General features: G+C 39.3%; 1 long non-coding RNA gene across 1 annotated transcript in view; it reads left to right on the top strand.

Moving 5' to 3' along the window:
• The window catches only part of LOC141507366 (uncharacterized), a 479,100-nt gene that overhangs the window by 78,411 nt on the left and 384,313 nt on the right, over nt 1–16,376 (top strand). Inside the window, exon 2 of the long non-coding RNA XR_012474124.1 lies at nt 15,588–15,720. This is a non-coding gene — a long non-coding RNA (uncharacterized LOC141507366). The remainder of the gene's footprint in view (nt 1–15,587; nt 15,721–16,376) is intronic.

The raw sequence follows: 16,376 nt of genomic DNA on the forward strand, positions 1-16,376 counted from the left end.
TCCCCTGAGAGTTGCTTTGAATGAATCCCATAGGTTTTGGTATGTTGTTTCATCATTATCATTATCTAGGATAAAATAGTTAATTCTTTCTATAATTTGTTTTTTGGTCCACTCATTTTTTAAAATGAGGTTATTCAGTTTCTAATTTGTTCTGGGTCTATATCTCCTTGGCCCAGTATTGCATATGACTTTTATTGCATTGTGATCTGAGAAAGATGTACTATTTCTGCCTTTCTGCAGTTGATCATTAGGTTTTTATGTCCTAGTACATGGTCAATTCTTGTATAAGTTACATGTACTGCCGAGAAAAAGTTATATTCCTTTCTATCCCCGGTTTCCTCCATAAGTTTACCATATCTAATTTTTCTAACAATCTATTTACCTCCCTAATTTTTTCTTGTTTGTTTTATGATTTGATTTATCTAGATCTGATAGCGGGAGGTTGAGGTCTCCCACTAGTAGAGTTTTGCTGTCTATGTCTTCCTGTAATTCTTTCAGCTTCTCCTCTAAGAATTTGGGTGCTGTCCCACTGGGTGCATATATATTTAATATTGAAATGACTTTATTGTCTATGGTACCTTTTAGGAGGATAAAGTTTCCTTCCTTATCTCTTTTAACACTATCTATTTTTGCTGCTGCTTTGTCTGAGATAAGGATTGCTACCCCTGCTTTTTTTACTTCAGCTGAGGCAAAATATATTTTGCTCCAACCTTTTACCTTTACTCTATATGTATCTCTCTGCTTCAAATGAGTTTCTTGTAAGCAGCATATTGTAGGATTCTGGTTTTTAATCCACTCTGCTATTTGCTTACATTTTAAGGGAGAGTTCAACCCATTCACATTCAAGGTTATGATTACTAATTCTTTATTGCCCTCTGTGCTATCTTCCCTTTGTTTGTATTTTCCCCCTTCCCCCCTTTTATCCATATTCCCCAGTATTTTGTTTTTGAATACCACCCCCTTCAGTGTGTTTGCCCTCCTATATCACACCCTCCCCTTTCTTTCCCCTTTCCCTTTTCCCCTTTTCCCTTCCCTTCCTTTTGTTATTTCCCCTTATTTCCCCCACTCCCCTTCCCTTTCTCTGTCCCCCCTCCCCTTTTCCCCTTTTAATAATTGAAAGGTTAGATGTTTTATATGTTAACTGAGTATGTTGTAGGTTGACTTTTAGCCAAGTCTGATGAGAAGAAGAAGATTCAGGTATTTCTCCTCTGCTCCCTTCTTCCCCTCTATTACCATAGGTTTTTTGTACCTCTTAGTGTAATGAGATTTGTCCCATTCAATTCCCTCCCTCCTCCCATCTCTTTCCTGTCCCCCTTTTTAGGGAGGTAGTGTATTTTTTTAGATCATTCTATCTAGGTCATAGAAAATTCTGAGTGTCTGTCCCTTCTAGTTCAGTATATTCTATTGAATAGAGTCAAAATTCCTGAGGGTTATTAGAGTCTTTCTCCCAAGTGGGGTTAAAGCCAGTTACATCCCATTAGATAGCAGTCTCATGGATAGGTCATGGATGTTCATCATTTCTGGCTAGGTATATTCTCTCCGTTAGAGTTACAGTTTTCAGGATTTATGAGAGTCTCTCCCCCCCACCCCCCACCTCCATGCTGGGATATAGTCAGTTTCAACTTACTGGATTGCATTTTTTTCCTTTTACTGCCCCCCTCCTTTTTTTTTTTTTACCTTTTCATGTGTCTCTTGAACGTCCTGTTTGATGTCCAAATTTTCTGTTTATCTCTGGTCTTTTCATCAGAAATTTTTGGAATTCTTCCATTTCTTTAAGTGTCCATCTTTTTCCCTGGAAGAGAAGGCTCAGCTTTGCAGGAAAGTAGATTCTTGGCTGCATTCCAAGCTCCCGTGCTCTTTGAAATATCTCATTCCAGGCCCTTCAATCCCTTAAAGTTGATGCAGCCAGGTCCTGTGTGATCCTTACTGTGGCTCCTTGATATTTAAATTATTTCTTTCTGGCTGCTTGCAGTATTTTCTCTTTTATCTGATAGTTCTGGAGTTTGGCTACAACATTCCTTGGTGTTTTCATTTTAGGATCTTTTTCTGGTGGGGATTGATGTACTCTTTCAATAACTACTTTGCCCTCTGATTCCATGATATCAGGGCAGTTTTCCATCACTAGATCCTGTAATATTAAGTCCAGGCTTTTTTTTTCTCTTCAATGTTTTCAGGAAGTCCTATAATTTTCAGGTTGCCCCTCCTCAATCTATTCTCAAGTTCAGTGGTTTTGTTGATGAGGTATTTTACATTTGCTTCTATTTTTTTCTATTTTTTGATTTTGTTTAATTGACTCTTGCTGTCTCATGGAGTCATTAGTTTCTGTAGACTCCATTCTTTTTTTGGGGGGGAGGAGTTTTCTTCATTAACCTTTTGCAACTCCTTTTCCAATTGGTCAATTCTACTTTTGAAAGAGCTTTCCATTTGACCAATTGAGGTTTTGAGAGAATTAATTTCTTTTTGCATTTGCTCATTTGAGGATCTGAGAGAATTATTCTCATTTTGTAATTGTCCAATTGATGATCTGAGAGATTTATTTGCCTTTTGTGTTTGTCCAATTGTACTTTCTAAGGTATTAATTGTCTCTCCCAAATTTGTAATCTCCTTCCTTATTTCTTCAAGGAAGTCTTTCTGTGCTGGAGACCAGATTGTATTCTCCTCAGAGGTTCCAGGTCTCTCTGAGTTGGGGTCTTTCCCTTCCAGGAATTTTTCTATGGATCCACCTTTCTGTTGACCCTTCTTCATTATGCTAAGACCTTGAGTTGTGGGGGGGCTGGTTCACCTGGGCTTAAGATCGCTGAAGGCTTTACTGAGTGAAGTTTCTCTGGCTGGCCAGTAGGAGGTGCTGGTTGCCCTCTCTGGGGTGTCTGTGACCTTGGTTGGGAGGCCTTCTCCCTTTGTCTGAAGGCAGGAATTGGAACCATTGAATTCTTTTGCCTTCAATCAATGGTGGGCTTTACCCTGACCTGAGGTGACTCCTCAGCTGGGCTGGTTCTTCTGCTCACACACCTGGGCCTGAGGCAGAAGTAATTTACCTTTGTTTGAGGAGAGGCCTCTGTGCAATGGAGGCGTGCCCTCAGAGTTTCTCAGACCCGAGAAGCCTAGGGATGGTGTCTGCTGTTCTCCTGCACCAGAACTCTTCCCCCAGCCTGGTCCCTGAGCTCCAGGGGGACAGCAGCAACACCAGTGCCTCTGCTTCCCCGCTGACCCAAGCCCCTTTTGTCCAGCCCCACCACTGATCCAGCAGGTCTGGCTCTCGGGCCCTCAGACTCCTGGTTCCAATTCAGCTGTTAATCTGGCTGATCCTGGGCTGCGTCTCCCTGGGAGCCCAGACTCACCTGCCGGTACTCAGCCAAGGCTGCTGTGGGAGACAAATCCTGAGGTAGATCTTCCTCTCCTGGCTTTTCTTTCTGGGTTTCCTGGTTTGGCTTTTTTTAAAGAGGTTTGTTTCATGTGATAGATGGGGAAGAGCTCAGGAGACTTTAGAACTGTGCCTGTCTTCTCTCTGCCATCTTGGCCGGAACTTGACCTTCCTCTTTCTTAGCCTCCTCTTCCTTTATGTCCCTTTTCTGTTAGGCCTTTGATGAGATTTCAGTCCCTTTCTCTCTAGCTTCTGGAATCAGATGGCAAAATGACAAACAGTGCCACCACTATCTTTCAGAATCTGCTGCTTCTCTTCCTTTCTCTGTGTAGAAATCTAGGACCTGACCATTTTTGGAGAAGAGAGTGAGGCTGGAGACTTTGACCAACTCTGCCTTGTGCCTTGTCTAAATATGCTCTTTCTGACTTCTCTATTAACTGAGATGGTTCATGTGAATTATTAGTATCATCTTCTCATGCAAGAATACAAGCAGTTCAACATCATTAAATTCTTCATAAATTTCCCTTTTGGTCCACTCTCTCTATGCTTCACCCAAGTCCTGTACTTGGAGATTCAACTTTCTGTTCAGTTCTGATTGTTACAACAGGAAAGTTTGAAATTCCCATATTTCACTGAATGTCCATCTTTTCCCCTGGAAAAGGATGTTCAGTTTTGCTATGTAGTTGATTCTCAGTTGCATTCCAAGCTCTTTTGCCTTCTGGAATATCATATTCCAAGCCTTATGAGCCCTTAATGTAGGCACTGCTAATTCCAGTGTAATTCTGACTGCAGAGCCATAATATTTGAATTGTTTCTTTTTGGCTGCTTATAATATTTTCTCTTTGACTTGGAAATTCTGGAACCCCTATTCCTGGGGTTATTTTTTTTGGAAACTTTCAGGAGGAAATTGGTGGATTCCCTTAATTTCTATTTTACCCTCTGCTTCTAGGATATCAGGGCAGTTTTCCTATAGTAATTCTTTAAAAAATGAATGATCATGACTTTCCTGAGCATGATTTTCAGGTAGCCCAATCATTTTAAAATTGTCATTTCTTGATTTGTTTTCTAGGTCAGTTATCTTCCAATGAGATTTCATGATTTCTTCTAGTTTTTCATTCTTTTGGTTTTGTTTTGTCATTTCTCCATTCTTCACAAAGTCATCAGCTTCCCTTAGTTCTATTCTACATTTGAAGGAGTTGTTTTCTTTAGAGATTTTTCTTATCTCCTTTTGAATCTGGTCAATTCTGCTTTTTAAGTCATTCTTCTCATTAACTTTTTGAACTGATTTTTCCATTTGGCCTAAACTGGTTTTTAACGTGTTGTTTTCCTTGATATTTTTTGTTATCTCCTTGACCAAGCTGCTGACTTGGTTTTTTGTGTTTTTCCTGCATTACTCTCATTTCTCTTCCCATTTTTTCCCCTACCTTCCTTACTTGATTTTCAAAATCTTTTTTGAACTCTTCCATAGCTTGAGACTGATTCCTGTTTTTTCTTGGAGACTTTGGATACAGGAGCTTGGATTTTGTCATTCTCTGTGTGTTTTGATCCTCCTTGTGACCAAAGTAATAGTCTGTGGTCATATTCTTTTTTTCCCTGTTTACTCATTTCCCCAGACTATGCTCTGGTTTTGAGGTACTTATCAAGATTTTGAGTGTTATTGGGACACCCCCACAAGGACTTCAGTTCCTTCAATGTCTTAGGAGAGGTTCTGACTGCTCTCCTGTGCTCTGGGCTGTGGATGACCACAAGCATTCTCCTCTGTCCTGAAGCTGTGAGGAGGATACTTATTCTGCTATGGCAATAGGGGACATCAGACTGCAACCAGGGTCTGAATATGATCAGAGCACAAAAGTCTTGTCCCAAGGATAGTGAAGAGACCTCAACAGTCTCCCCTTATCTAACCCTTACCTTCCGTAGGCTGAGCACTCTGGAAACAGCTGCCCAGTGGCTCCCTGCTAGGTGGTTACATGGATCTGCTTCCATTTCCTGGAACTGAGGTTGTGCCAAAGGCTGCTACTACCCTGGGGGTCATGCTGACCTGGGCTCTATGCTCACTCTGGCAGAGTTTTCTTGCTGATCTTCCAAGTTGTGCTTGGGATCCCTGAGTTGGGAGGTCTGGAAATTGCTTCTGCTGCCACCAGCCATCACTCTCAGGCCCTGCAAGTTTACTCCAGCATGATATGACCTTGGTTTCACTGCCAAGTCTTCTGACCTTGATAGAACAGTCTTCTCACAGATCTTCTAAATTATCTTGGACTGGAGAATTGTTTTACTGGGTCTTTCTGTGCACTCTGCCTCTTTAAAATCTATTTAAAGTCATAATTTTAAGATTTTTGGAGTATTTTAGAAAAGTGATTCTGGGAAATCCTGCCTTCACACCACCAACTTGGTTCTGCCCCACTGTTTCAGTTGAATGAAACTCCCAGACTCCCATTTTTTTTGTGATGGCATGCTAGCTCAAGAGGGTGTATAAACCTGAAGAAGCATTGGCTACTCATTTGTTGAACTTTTATGCCCTAGATTACAGGGAAGTGGCTTCAAAGATTGAAGCCGTAGTCCTCTGGACCAATCAAGTCTTGTAAATGGTTTCATTGCCTTTCAAGAAAAATTTAGCTTTTGTTGTTAGGAAATTCCTATTTCCCTGATTTTGTTCCCCTGAATTTAAATCTGCATAATGGGGTTTTGTGTCATGGTTCCTGAATAGACTGGTAGTGGGTGTTCCTTCTAGTTCAACCACATTAATTTCCTGACCCTCAAATCAGATCAACTATAAAACTTTATTTCTCCTTTTATGGCCTTGATGAATCAAGCAATGAAAGAAATCAGATGCAGTAAACTAAAAATCAGATATAAATTAAAAAATAAAAGAAAAAGCAAAAATAATAGAATATTCTCTGAACAGAATCTGAAATCAAACAAAATTTCATGAATTATATGGAATCCTAATGTTAGAGACAGAAAGAGACCTTATTTGGGCCAAATTCTTGGTTGAAATGAGATTTAGTTTACAAAAATTCAATGTATTCCTGGCTTTTTAGAAATATAATTATGGCCTGAAGAGAGCTGTTTCATATTTTTATTACATAAAGAGATAATCAAGATTTACATTTAAGAGAGGAAATAGCAATAATCTAATAGAGAATCCAAGGTAAGATTTTAGGAAAATTGTGATGTCACTGAGGCAGAACCCCTTGATGACTCCAGTCTTCCACATTGGGTTCCTTTTTCTTCCCAATCTTTTCCTCCCTTATGCCAAACTCCTTAGAAAGAATCTTCTTTGTCAGTCACTTTTACCTTATTGTGATGTTCACTTGCCCTATTCTGCTTGGTTTGAGAATTCCCCTTCCAAGCTATTAACTCATTCTACTTACTGTCTAGTATCATAGTCACAGCTCCAGGAGACACAGAAACTTGAATGACTCGTGAACTATATAGTCACTATAATGAGTCTGATTGCTCTTAGGAAGTAGGACAGTGGACACCAGCCCACTAGCTCTCACTGACTGACCCTTTTCAGTTTTGCATTTGTTAGTTTTATGAGTACTGGAGTACTGCAGGGATTTGAAAGAAATTCCTTTAACCCCATTTTCACTTGGATCTTTTACAGTTTTTTAAAATGATATCTCAAGGATAACTTGAAAGGAACACAAGTTTAGTGACCCAGGGATATGAAGGAGTCAGAAGGAATTTTGGAACATAACCCATAAAGGAATTTAGACTAAGAACCAAAGCAGCAACAGGAGAAAAATTCAAAAGACAGATTCAAAAATGCCTAAAGGTGACAGCACAAAAGAGCTCATGATTTCTCTGGGGATCACCAAGTTTAAGAACCGGCAGAATCTATTCCTGTATGGAAGAATTATAATTATTCCTAGTCCTAGTACAATACAGGGACCTGGCACATAATAGAAATTTCAAATAAAAACTTGTTGAACTAACTAGATGACAGAAGTTCATTCCAGTGAGTAGGAGGCAGTAGAGTATTATCAGCTTAATGAAGTTGTTTTGAAGGTGATGACCAGCAGAGAGCAGCAGCAGTAGCTCAGCAGAAATGTTTTGGAGAGAGGAAGGAGAGAGGAGTCTGAAGCTATTATGAGAATGTGACATGAGTTACTCCATTGGTGTTCTCTGATTGTGAAAATGCACCCTTCCATCTGTGTTCTCTGAAGTGTATTGCCTCACTTAAGTGGAAACAGGGGAGGTTAAATTCCATTTTCTGAATGTCTGTGCCTGTGTCTGTCTCTGTGTTTGTCTGTCTGTCTCTGACTCTGTGTGTGTGTGTGTGTGCCTCTCTCTCCTTCTCCCTCTCTCTGTACTTCATTCATAGTAGATTGTAAGATCCTGCAGGTGGAGACTTTCCTATTATTTGTATTCCTAGTCCTTAGTATAGTGCCTGGCATATAGTATGTAATTAAGAAATGCTTATTGAATTGTATTGAAACATTCATGTCATTTGTTTTGTTTTGCTAATAAGATAATGTACAGAGAACAGGACTCTGAGTGAGACATGTTTGTTTGAAAGTTTCTTTAGGCACTCACTGTGTGACTCAAGGTAAGTCACTTGATCTCCCTGCTCACTCTATGCTTTTGTAAAATGAGTGTAATAATAGCATTAATATGAAAGGGATATTTGAGAAGAAAATGTAGTTTCAATATTTAAAATAATACTATATTGCTATATTACTATTTCTAATATTACTAACAAATTTTCCTTCAGTCTCTGATTGGTCTAGTAAAATAAAATACAGCAGTAGGGGCTCATGAGCTGTGGTTTTTAGTGGATGTTGATCCAAAAATTGCCTCAATCCTTGAACAGCTTTTTGAATACTATGTAAGTACAGCACTGGGTCTAGTCAAAGTGTTTGGCCTGCCTTTATTAACAGCTCAGTATGCAGTCATAAGGTAAAAAGGACAATACTTAGCTCAAAACTCAACTCAGTGGCCTTGGACTTTTTTCCACAATCCAACCAGTCATCAATGAACAAGCATTATTAAGGTATTTTTCTTCCTCTTTCCTTTCTCTCTTTCTCTTCTCTGTCTTATGTCTTTATTTGTTGACATCGTAAAATGACATACTTGCAGCAGGGCAGCATTGTCCAATTACTGGGGGTGGGGGAGGAGGGAGGAGATGTAGATTCCTAGTCAGTCAAGGCTATGATAAACTTCATAACTATGGTAAACTTCAGCTTTCCTCTTTGAGAGAGTAACATTTATATCCAGGTTACCTGTAAAGGTGAAGTTTAGGACAGTTAAAGATGATAGTTTTACTCTTTATTTGGATGTAACTCTCATTCAAAATTTTTTTCTATGCCCATGCAACTTTCATAATAACAAAGTCCCAAATATTCTTAACAGGGCTCTATTCTATTCAATACAAGCCTTATTTGAATGTGAAATGAAAGGCTTTGTTCCTTGTAAAAGGAATTTTAGTTACCAGTGAGTGGCTAGAGGAGGAATTATTTTTTTCTCAGAGAAGGTAATTTCCTGGATTCTGTGTAGTTGGCCACTTAAACAGGACTACTTTGAAATAGGCTCAAACCTGCTCAAGTCTCCAGATGTCACAAACATCTCCATGATATGTGTCAGGACATATGATTCTTTAACCTTTGAATAGTGTAAACTCCTAGGATCAAAGGACAGCATGAAAAAATATCACTGTTCAAGGGTTAGCTTTATATAGCTGAATCCAGAGGGGTCCCAGGCATCACAGAAAAACCATTCAATTAAGAATCAAAGGCTCTGAGGTTTGAATACCATCTCTGCTTTTTGACTGCCTGAGTGACCTTCAACAAGTCTCTTCATTTCTGTGGGTGAATGGGATGGACTAGTTCCCTTTCAGTTCTACATCCTTTGAAACCTAAAAGGAATAGAATTAATCAGCTGCAGAAATAACAGCTTGAGATGACTTTTAAAACATGTTGTTTCCTAAATTTCTGCAGAAGAAACCAATAACTCTTCCTATAAAGAGAACCTTGATTTGAAAGGTTAAAAACAAAAAAGAAGAAATTTAGGAAATTTTAATATGTTATGAAGAAGACAGATATTTTTAGGGAATAAACAGGAATACTAAAATAGGAATGTTGGGGAGTAAGATTTTGTTAGATTTGTCCAGGAGAAAGGCCCTTCTGAATCTGATTTGGGTCCATTGGGCCTGTGTCTTTTTTTTTTTTGCAAGGCAATGGGGTTGAGTGGCTTGCCCAAGGCCACATAGTTATGTAATTATAAAGTGTCTGAGGCTGTATTAGAACTCAGGTCCTCTTGACTCCAGGGCCAGTGCTCTATCCACTGTGCCACCTAGCAGCCCCAGGCCTGCTTCTTTTGACAGAAACCCTAAAATGTAGAGGAACAGTTTATTGGATTACTTGAGGTTATTAATCCTAAATAATAATAATGATGATGTTTGTCTTTCATTCTCAAAACTATGACATCAGAGAGGTGATGCCTTGACAAACATATGAATTGGATTTGGGTGAGGGGGTGCTGGGCTGTCACCAGTCCCACTTTCTCCTCCAGAGCTATCTGAGTCCAGTGGCTGGATATGGATCAGGAGGACTGGAGATGGCCCTGGATGCAAGGCAATCAGGGTTAAGTGACTTGCCCAAGGTTACACAGCTAGTAAATGTCTGAGGTTAGATTTGAACTCCTATCCTCCTGATAGACCAGTGCTCTAGCTACTGTGCCAACTAGCTGCCCCAGCCCTTAATTCCATTTGACTAGATAGTCAATTTGAGTTGATACTCTAGCTGAGTTAACCCCAGCAAATTGCATAATTCCCTCAGTGACACCAGGTAAGACTGAAAGCTGGAATCCATATCTGGGGAAGGAGTTTCTACATCTAAAGTTCTCTTCACACAGTAAATCAGAGAACTATACCAGAATTACTGTCTTTCTTGTTCTAATTCCATATTCACCATGGAAGTGTTGGATTATAGAATTTACTGACCTGACAAACTTCCCTCCCTTCTCTGGTCCCCTACCCCAGGGAGTGGTCAAGACAATACTGTAATGATCATTACTGGTTGCTACTGGCTCTTGGGCCACATGTGTCTAGCATTTTGAGATAATAAACTTGTATTCAGGTCTATAAATTAATCTCTTGTGAGTTTGGTTGGTATAATCGATTTTTCCCTGCCTGATTACCTCCGGGTAAATTGATAAAATTGAGTTTCTGAGCCTTTAGGGTTGAAGGCTAGACTTTAGAAGCTTGCTCACTTTTCCAAAATACTGGCACCCTGTGAGACTCAGCCTAAGCAGTTCAATATTCTTTAACATCACCTTTCAACTGGAATGTGATAATAACTCATTCTTATATAGCACTTTGAGGTTTACAAATCACTCTCCCCACAATGCAGTAAGGTAGATGGTACAAACTTAATTTTACTCACTTAGCAGCTGAGAAAATTGAAAGGGGTCAAATGCCTTGGCCAAGGTCACCTAGCTAGTAAGTGTCAAAAGTGGGATTCAAATGTAGATCTAATCCCCAAATCCAATATTTTGTCATTATACCATTCTGACTTTCAGTGTATTGGGTACCATTGTTTAGAAGCTACTGTATTGTTTTCAGGGTCATGAAAAATGCCATCTATTCCCCAACCTCTTTCCAGATCTTCCCCTATAAGTACCTGAGAATAACTAGAGTTTCAGGGCTATAGACCACATTCCTGATGCTCTTGCTATGCACTTCTATCATGTAGGCAGATGCTGTATTGACCATTCTGATCTTTGAACCCCAATGGTCGGCAGAAACACAGAACCTTAAAGCTCCCAGCATGGCAAAAATTGCTCAGGATCTATGACCAGGTTGGCCAAAATCATAGGAATTAAAGCAACCTAGGAATGGTTGGACATGTATTTGAGAGGCTCTATAGAGGCAACTTAGCTTCCAAATAGTTGCCTTAGCACCCTCCTTCTCACAGTGCCTGAAATTTCATCATTTGAACAGTTATCTTGGGATGTCATTTTATCTTCTTAAAATGCAAATACCCTGGTTTTGTTGGGCCCTTCTCCAGTTCATTTTACAGATAAGGAAACTGAGGCAAATATGGTTGACTTGTCCAGGATCACACAAGTCATTCTAGAGGTTTAGACTACACTGTAATGAGACACTTGTGGGCCATGTAACATTTTACAAAGCTGAGTTTTTCAGCAATGAAAAGATGATTCTATAAGCAATTAATAAGGATTTAGGTGGACTTGGATACTCTTTGCCTTTGTACCCCTCACAGTCACAGCCTCTGGGGAGATAGTTCTTGTTTACAAGTTAATGGGAATTCTGTCAAGTCTGAGGAGTCACATCTCTTCATAAGCTGGTTTTTCTTTGCCTTTGGTGACTAGAAAGTCATGTTAACATTTTGAGCCATAATCCTTTAGATGAGTCAAATCCCAGGGATGGCTTCTTTGGTCTTTTAAAAAGAAACCAATCAAGGCTATGTGAAAGCAGTATTTGAAAGATCCTGAGAAGGGTAACATTTTCAAGACAGAAGTTTATCAGATTAGTTTATTGTCACTTTAGGAAGGTGAGTGCAGTTTCCTCAGGGATTGGATACACAAAGACTAAGTTTTGATATGGAGATGAGGAGGGAATTCTAGTTTAGAAGGCACTTCTGGGGAACTGCAAGTTGAGGTTGTGAGGGTGATGAGTAGTATTGGGTATTTGGGGGAAAGATGGGGGAAGTTGGGCATAAAAAGTCAGACTAACCTACTTAATGTTAACAAGGGCCACCTTAAAATCCAATCATGTCCTATATTTGAGATATTTGGCAGTAGTATTAAGGGAAGCTGGGCAACAAGCAGAAAGAATCTCTCTTAGGTGAACACAAGTATTATATGTTGATCTATCCCCCTCTTATTTTTCTTAGCTTACAGTTCATGACCACTCTTTAGAGGTCATCTCATTAATTTCACAGTGTGTTTGTGTGACTGAGAGTAGGGGATAGTGTTTTTTAAAGACTACCAGTGAAGGGAGTTTCAGTGTTTTATAGTGTTCAGCGGTTCATTTAGTTAGGAAATTCTGCTTGTTAATTCAATCAAAATCTTTCATTCTGCAACTTAAGCCATTTTCTTTATGCATTTTGTATCTTCAGGCACACTTTTGTATCCTTTTCCCTTTGAACACTGGAGACATTCACAGTCTGTTTGGCAACAATTTATGACCTTAAAGAAGTTTCTCTCATAATAATTTTGTGGTTGTTGAGTCATTTCAGTCTCTCTTCATGACCCCACTGAGGATTTTCTTGGCAAAGGAATTGGAGTTTGTTATTTCTTTCTGCAGCTCATTTTACAGATGAAGAAACTGAGGCAATAGGGTTAAGTGACTTATCCAGGGCCACACAGCTAGTAAATATCTGAGGCAGGATTTGAACTCAGATCCTAACTCTAGGACCAGCACCCTATCTACTGCTCTATCCAGCTGCTCTATAATAATAAAAATAGCTAGCATTTTTATAGTGCTTTCTATGATACAGGAACTATACTAAGATCTTAAATATTTCATTTGATCCTCATAAATATGAGAGCTTAAATCTTATTAATACCCCCCCTTTATAATTGAGGAAACTGAGGCAAAAAGAATTTAATTGACTTGTTCTAGACACACAAAGCTAAATAAATGTATCAAGTTGGATTTGAACTCAGGTCTTCTGATTCCAAGCCCAGTAGTCTATACACTATGATACCTACCTAGGTTCCAGTTTCTTCATTGAAAAGGTTCCAGTTTCTTCACTGTAGATGACATCTAAGGTCCTTCCCAGAGCTACTGTTCCAAGGTTCTATGATATCACATTTCTAGCTATTTAACCGATCATATTATAATGATGGAGTTAAAGTTCAAAGGTATGGTAGTTGCAGCATAACCTTGATTTATTATGCTAGGTTCTTTCCCACTTACTACAGTGACATAAGAGCTAGAAGAGACCTTAGAGATTATGGAGTTGATGATCTATGATCAAGGAGTTAGTTCTTCCTAATAGAGAATGAAAGAGATTTGTACCCTATTTTGGGGATTTTCATATTTGTGTAGAGGGTAAGAAGTGAAGCCTGAAGTTGTGCAGCAGAAGACTCCGTGAAGATTCTAAAAGACCTTTTTGGCAACACCCAACTTTCAGGATATGGAAATCAGCCAAAGCAGCCTTGCTGGGGTCTCTGAAAGGGGACTTTTATTGTCTCCTGGGGGGAATGGCTCCACATGAGTTGGTCTTTTCCAGAAAAATAGTACAACCATAAAGGTGCTATGGTGAACAGATGCCTGGATGCTCATTCCTTACTCTCCTTTTAGAAAGAGGGAGGAGTAGTGATCCTCATGAACCATGCATATTTCTGCTTACTGGATTCATTTTGGATCAAGGTCTGTCTTAGTACCATTTTTTGCCTCTGACTTCTCCTCTTCCCTTACTGAATGAACCACATCAGTAATTGAAAAGAACCTAACTATTGGGCCTGTGGCTCCTTTATGTCCAGAGGGAGAAAGAAGTCCTGGACTCCACTTTAAAGTTCTCTGACTGTTAGGCAATATAGTAGATTATTAACAAAAAAATGGAATAAATCAACATCAACTCAATCCCCAAGTTAGAGATTTCTCTCCTCTGACCATTGCATAGGAAGAGTGATCTCTTAATTCCTAATTTAGGAAGGAAAATTTTTAGCTTGTTTCCTGTTGTGCAGTTAGAAAATCAGTCTTTTCCCACAATAGCACTCATTGACCATGACCAAAATATACACAAGGAAATATATGTCTGGGTTGATCACAAAAGTTTTTTTCAGTGAAGAAAAACAATAAGATCAGAATAATAAGCAATAAGGAGCAACTTTGACTAACAAGCAAGTGGAAAGGGGGAGTGAATAAAATAAGCTGAGAAAAGAACCTGATTTTTTTTCCAACTTTGGTGAGGGGGTGTTTAGTTCTTTCTAAAGGCAGCTAAATGGCATAGTGCCTAGAGAGCTGGATTTGGAGTTGGAAAGATGTAAGTTCAAATTTAACCTCAGATACCTAACTAGGGTACATGGGTAAGCCATTTAAGCATTAACTGCCTCAGTTTCCTCATTTGTAAAAATGGGGGTCATCATAGCACCTATCTCACAGGTCTATTTTAAGGATCAAATGAGATACTTTTTTAAAAAAGCTCTTAGCTTTCTGAGTCTGGCAGACAGTAGGTGATATATAAATGTTTGTTTTATTCCTTCTCTCCAGAGATATTTATTGATGGTCATAAATAATAGACTAGTAAACTTCCACCAGCAAGGATAAAGCCTATGTTTTTGATTCCCATTGATTTTTTTTTCTGTATGCTCCTCAGTTGCTGTTGCTGCCACCATTATTATCACTACTGATCTCATAGGTGGCCCTTGAGATACTCAGCAATTCTAGAGTAATAAGAACTCAGCTCCTTCCATTGCAGTTGCCATTCTGGCAGACCTTGCAAGTATTCACAAGGTCCTCTAAGTGTAAGGTGTGTGTGTGTGTGTGTGTGTGTGTGTGTGTGTGTGTGTGTGTGTGTGTGTACTTTGTTTTGTGTGAATTGTGCTTTGTCCTTATAGGTTATCGTTATCTACATTGGTCTGTCTAGATGTGACTCATAGTGAGGCATGAATAAATATTTCTAGAGTCTCTTCCACCCACCTTTCTCAAAAGGAGATTGATTCTTACCAGGAAGGGAAGAAGGAGCTTGGGACCAGAGGCTGACAGCTACATCCTCCTCAGTCATACACTTCTTATCTTTAGGTCTCAATTTCCCCTCTATAAAAATTTAGGAGTTGGTTTAGATGACTTTCAAGGTTCCTTCCAGATCAAACAACTAAACTCTTAATTGGGATGTGTAAAGATTATCAATTCCATCTTATAGCTGGGGATCCTCAGAGAGAAATATATCAGACTAGAATTATATCTATTTGCCCTCCCTAATTATTGTTAGTCTCAGGAAAATAATTTTTAGTTTCAAGCTGAGCTCTTGATCAATAGCCCTTAAGGATGGAAAGGAATGCCTCCAGCTACTTATCTACAGCTTGATTCCCATCCCACTAAAAAGCCAGTTGATAGCAAACATAGGAGTGAAATATCTCAGCTCAACCAAGAGTGTTATTGGATCTCACTCAGGGGAAATTTCTCCATCTCTATTATACTAAATTGGGCATAGAGGCATGATGGAGACTGACTCCTTTCATGTCTGCTTCTTCCAAGTCTTTCTCTTCCTTTAGGGACCTAAAGATTGTCTGAAAACTTGTATCTTTTCAGGAAGCTGGAAGTCAGAAGATCAAGATCTCTTCCAACTTTCACCAACTCCATGCCTCATGCAGGTACAGAGTATTGAATAATCAACTTCCACCAATATCTCTTCCAACTTTCACCAACTCCATGCCTCATGCAGGTACAGAGTATTGAATAATCAACTTCCACCAATAAGAATTAATTGCAAATGATTTTTGAGACTTGGGTTACATAGGAAAAGAAGCCCAAAACAAGAAATACAGGTCGCTGGGGGTTCTAGTTCAGGATTGCCAGGTTAAGTACCTGAACACCCCTAGCCTCTAATTGGATAGGCTTGATGTAATCCCAGAATAGGGGAAGAATTTGTCTCCCCATCCTTCACTGGAGTCATTTCTTACTGTTTTATCTGGAAGCAAGCAGAAGCAAAGAGGATGTCAGTAAAAAAATTGCCTTTTATTTTAATTGCTGTAGTACCCTGCCTCCTGGCTGCTGTTATGAGGTAGACAGAATGGGAGGGAGATAACCAAGGGACTACTCAGGTTTTTTCATATCATATTAGAATGCCAAGTATTTTCAGAAATGAGTCACCACACAGCTGGAAATGCTTTTCCTCAAACCTTCCACATTGTTAATTTGATGTCAATAGAGAATATCTGTGCTTAGGCTGTACAGCCTCCAGGAAGGGCAAATTTGAGTATGAATCTCTTACCATAGACCCATAACCGGTGAATCACATCTAGTTCATCTAGTCTGTATCTAGGATAGTGCTAGGCAAATTCATGAAACCTGGTTTGTCTTCAGGGCTCTTTCCTTATA

This window comes from Macrotis lagotis, chromosome 1, assembly GCF_037893015.1.
Source record: "Macrotis lagotis isolate mMagLag1 chromosome 1, bilby.v1.9.chrom.fasta, whole genome shotgun sequence".
Lineage (NCBI taxonomy): Eukaryota > Metazoa > Chordata > Mammalia > Peramelemorphia > Peramelidae > Macrotis > Macrotis lagotis.